Source organism: Macrobrachium nipponense, chromosome 5, assembly GCF_015104395.2.
Source record: "Macrobrachium nipponense isolate FS-2020 chromosome 5, ASM1510439v2, whole genome shotgun sequence".
Classification (NCBI taxonomy): Eukaryota; Metazoa; Arthropoda; class Malacostraca; order Decapoda; family Palaemonidae; genus Macrobrachium; species Macrobrachium nipponense.
In genome coordinates this window covers 79,067,702-79,073,100 of record NC_061107.1, presented here as the reverse complement: position 1 = coordinate 79,073,100, position 5,399 = coordinate 79,067,702, and the positions used below count along the sequence as shown (strand labels likewise).

At 35.2% G+C, this 5,399-nt stretch overlaps 1 pseudogene; it reads right to left on the bottom strand.

The window, feature by feature from the left end:
* Positions 1–248: 248 nt before the first annotated feature.
* Positions 249–2,508, bottom strand: LOC135215448 (peptidyl-prolyl cis-trans isomerase-like; annotated as a pseudogene).
* Between the last annotated feature and the right edge of the window lie 2,891 nt (positions 2,509–5,399).

The window sequence follows — 5,399 nt, the reverse complement described above, 5'->3', positions numbered from 1 at the left end:
AACCATTATTTCCTTGGTAGATGTAACAAGAATATACATCTCTATATCATAAGGTGTCTAATAAAATATAGAATAAAGTAACTTTTTTGAGCCTATTCAGAAAAATTCCTCTTCCCAAATAATGGCACATTTTTTTTGTTTTGGGGGAATGGCATCTGGGCCAAAGCAGATGTGTCTGATACTATAAAATACAATTCTTCAAGGCTCAATACTATAAAATACAATTCTTCAAGGCTACATACAGCAAATTTACAAGTCAACTTTAATGACAAACTATACAGTGTTTTACTAATCATGAAAATTTTATTCTTTTAATTCATTACAATCTGATATCAACACCATTTTTCTAGTTCGCCCAGAACGTGATCCTAGTTTTTCTATCTCTCTTACAACATCCATTCCTTCAACAACAGATCCAAAGACAACATGGGCACCATCTAACCATGATGTTTCTGCTGTTGTGATGAAAAATTGTGAACCATTAGTGTGAGGTCCAGCATTTGCCATTGACAGGATACCAGGACCCAGTGTGCCTTAGCTTGAAATTTTCATCCCTGGAAAAGATCAGAAATATTTATCTCTGGAATTCATGTCAAAACATATGCACAATGTATGGTGTTTCACTGATACAGAATATTTTAAAGCTAAGTTTTGTTCAAAGTACATTGAAGCTAAGTATAATTCATTTGTACACAGCCCCCATAGAGGGGTAACACTGTCAGTGCATCTCAATTATTATTAATAGGGCTTAGTTTTTCCAGACCTCTGAGTCTCAAGTAGACTCTTCTCAGGCTGGTGGTTGTGCACCTCAAAAGATAAACTGTATGCATTACTAAAGATTCTTTCCAGAGTCTCTTAGGGGCCCCAGCTGCAACCCCTTTCATTCCTATTACTGTACCTCCATTCACATTATCTTTCTTTCATCTTGCTATCCACCCTTTCCTAACAAATATTTCATAGCGCAACTGTGAGGTTTTCCTCCTGTTACACCTTTCAAACCTACCTGCTCTCGGTTTCCTTTCCAGCACTGAATGACCTCATAGGTCCCAGAGCTTGGCCTTTGGCCTAAACTCTATATTCCATTCCATTCCATTCCAAAATACAGAGGACAGTTTTTATATAAAATTATTACCAATGTTGGTTGGTAAGGAGTTATAAAACTGTTAAAAATGAGGTTGACAAGAGGACCATAGTATAAGCATGCAAGTTTTGATTAACAAGTACAGTTCCTGTAGAGGTGGGGATGTGTACTCAATGTAAAATCCAATTTAATTTCAAAAGTGATTCTATAAACTTTAAAATATTGCAAGGGCATTTGATAAATTAATTATCAGTTTTATTCTAATAAATGCCAATCACAACAGGAGCTCAAAAATGTATTAAACATTAAAAAAAAACCATTAGGTACGTATTAAATTAATCAAAAATTTTTATTTAGTCAGATTATATAACTAGTGAAAATTGACAAACAGTAGTACAGTAATGTGAAATTGATAAACAGCAGGGCAGGAAAGTAATGTAAACATCTCAGAGAGCCAGTTTCAGATAAATTTCTATTCACTGGGATATGGCTTTATTGTATTTTTTACCATGAATATGTAGGAAATCCTGTATGTGCATCAATTTTTGCCCAAAAAAATCTATTCTATGAACTTTTCATTTTCACCCCTATAAAACCAAATGACTTCCCTTTATGAAGTACTTTACATACATAATTAAAACCTTTGAAAAAAACTTCAAATGATGTCTTTTAATTAATTAACAGATGTCTATATTTTAAGTTTACCATCACAGATAAAATATTGCGCTAAACTATTGATCCTTTCAAATTTTAAATAAAATTGTCATTTGGACAGATTTGAGCTAAAAAGTATGAAATAATAATGAAGTACAATAGTTTTGAATTTAATAACAGTTAACTTTTATATGTTAATGCACGTGGCTCTCGTAATTTAAGAACAAATCTTCAAAGGTCTTTAGTACCTACTGTTTTTTTACCTTCTTCTTTCCACTTAAGTGTCAAAACCATGTTGATCTTGAAGATGTCTTCTTATTATTTTTTCTCCTGCCTTTTGATACCACATTTCTTCAATTCCTATCATTTGCAAGTTAGCTAATGTATCACATGTCAAAATACACCTTTCTTTTGTCTTACTTCTTCCTAGAATTGGCCTTTTACAGTTTAATATTTTAATAACCTTCCTTCCACAAATGAAAAGACTATACAGATTCTTCTGTTCTTGAAAAAAGGAAAATTTGTATGCAAATTCTGTATGAACTTACTTAAACTTTGCTCCATAAATTGATTTACCACCAGTCCCATTTCCATGTGTGAAATCTCCACCTTGGCACATAAAATTTGGGATAACTCTATGAAAGATAGAACCCTTATATCCAAAACCTTGCTCTCCTGTACACAGCTGGCGAAAGTTTTCCGATGTCTTGGGGACAACATCTGATCGTAGCTGCAGGATAGAGAATAACTTCATAAAATCTTGCCATTTTATAAAAAGTATTAAACGGAATGGCCTAAACAAAATTAAATTATTTACAGTATTGTAAAAAAATCTTTTGTTCATGAAACTTACCTGTCAGATATATATATAGCTGTATTTTCTGAAGTCCGACAGAATTTTAAAAACTTCCGACACACGCAGTGGTCGGCCAGTGGTTAGTACCCATTCCGCCGCTGGGAGGCGGGTACAGGAACCATTCCCATTTTCTATTCATAATTTTTCTGTCGCCGGTGCTGAAAACACTGTTTTCAGTACCTCCGTCTTAGGATTTGGAAACTTCATTGCCGCTAAGTATCCTAATTGTCTTTTGATTTATTTACTTGGATTTGTGGGATTTGTGGCTAGGCATACGCTATCTTAAATTGATTTGAATTTGATTCATTTTTGCATAAAATATCTGAATCTAGTTAGGCTAGTTTCAGACGGGGTTGTCTGCAAAGATAGGGTGTGGCTACCGAAAGCTTCGGTAGATCCGCACTTGGTATGTACGAGGCCTGGCTTTAGTGTTAAGGAGTTCTTTCAAAAATGCTCCTTCATTGTGTTTGCACAAAGATTTGAAATCTTTTTTATCTGAATGCTCACGAGGTGAGGGCGCGGCCTCGGAAGCATTTTCAACAGAGCATGGCACTCAGCAACATCCTGAGTCCCATGTTTTTAGCGAAGCAACTCTGTGTTCACTTCACACTCCCTGCGAGATGTGAAGATGGCATATGAGATCTGCTGCTCGCTAGGGCCATACGTGTCTGCAGACACAATCTTGGGGGCAAGAAGTACCACTCATCCTATCCTGTAGAAAATGGTTAGGAAGAGCTCTTAATTTAGTTGTTGAGTCGCCGACAACGGCGACTTCTTAACTCTTAGCCTTAGTTCAAAACACCTTAACTTTGGCTAGGTTGGTCAGGTGGTGATATATGTGTATGATATATATATATATATATATATATATATATATATATATATATATATATATATATATATATATATTATATTTATTTACTTCTTAGCCCTCATGGTATGGTCAATATGGTCTAGTCTCGTCGTGGTCTCGCCCCTGTTGACAGATCATCTGGAGTGCACCAGCTATATAGGTCTCTACCTCGCTGGCAACTCTAGTAGCACAAGCAGACTTACGTGGCAGTAACCACGAAGCCAGCTATGCTAACAGGTGGAACCAGATGTAAATCATCTGCATGCATTTGTTTCCCAAAATCCTTCTATTCTGTCCCTTCCACCTCCAAAGGTGGGATTCAGCTATATATATCTAACAGGTAGTTTCATGAACAAAATGATATTGTTATGATACAATAAAGTTTGTTCATACTTACCTGGCAGATATATATAATCAAGTACCCACCCACCTCCCCTCAGGGGACAGTGGAAATAAAATTATGAATAGAAAATGGGAATGGTTCCTGATACCCCGCCTCCCAAGCGGCGGGAATGGGTACTAACCACCTGGCCGACCACTGCGTGTGTCGGAAGTTTTTTAAAATTCTGTCGGACCTTCAGAAAATACAGCTATATAATATCTGCCAGGTAAGTATGAACAAAACTTTATTGTATCATAACAATATCATTTTTAAATACATACAAGCCAAAGGGATAATTAATGAAGACTTCTGAATGGTAAGAGATATTCTGTTAGCCTAGTAAGAGCTAAACATTAGCTCAGTGATCTGGTTAAACTACTTGATAATGTAAGAAAACACAGAAAAGTCAAGTCAGATATCTTCTTTAAGAGTATAAAGGCACACTTTTACTACATACCTATATTTCATAATGAACTGACATAGCAATATTATTTTTTTAAAATGCATCCTTAGTTTTAACAAATAAAATAAAAATGAAAAAAAACTTGACAAACTCAAAACTTGCATAGCATTTTGTGGAAACAGGCCAAGCTAGATGGTGTAAATAAATTAATAAAGAATTCTTGGGTATAAATAAATAAATTTAAGTCACGGGAGTACTGCTGCCTTTCTTACTGTTATTGGTGGTAATATCTTGAGACCTAACAAAACAGTTCCATAGCTTTTTATAAGTGATTAAGTAAGATGTCTGTGTTCACTGGAGATGCTCGGGAAAGTTGTGCTGAAATTACAAGTTTAGGGTAAAACATCACGGACGACCAACCCTCATCATGCTGGACGGGTCTTATTCACTCTATATTTAATTGATTAAACAAGAATACAATTACAACTCTAAGCATACCATTCAAAAGATTAAAGTTTTGTCAACATAATGTGATATATTGAAAGCCCCATATGAACCAAAATAAGCATGTGACGCTCTTCGTAAAATATGTTTTCAAGGCAGTTCTGAAATCCAATATGGCAGCTACCGTGTGGATGGAAGGGTCTGGTCAGTGATGGACACCATCTTCCCAGCACTCATTTGAACAATGTTAGCGTATATATGTAACGTTATTGATCTTACTCAAGATTGCAGTTGTAATCAGCACAATAAAACAACATTTTGTTGCCTATATTAGTGATTAGGGTCAGTAATGAAACTTGTTATTCCCGGGGTCATGGTTTGAACTGAATTCATTTTTACCTTGTAATCGGTGGTTTTTATCCTTACTGCCATCACAACTGAAACTCCACAGTGCTTATTTGATTGTTATTATACACATTTTGGTCTCAATTCACTCCACATTGCACTTTAAACAAGTTGCTGCTTCTGGTTCCTAAGCGCACTTGCCACACAGTTACGAACAGCAGACGACGACACTGCAAAGTTTTATTCCTTAAATTGTTTACTTTACTCATTATTTAGTTCAACTTTACTTTGTTATTTAAAAATGTTAATTTATTCATGCTATTATCCCTTTTTTGCAACCAAATTACCCCGAAAAATTACAGATATTTCTAAAGTAGATAA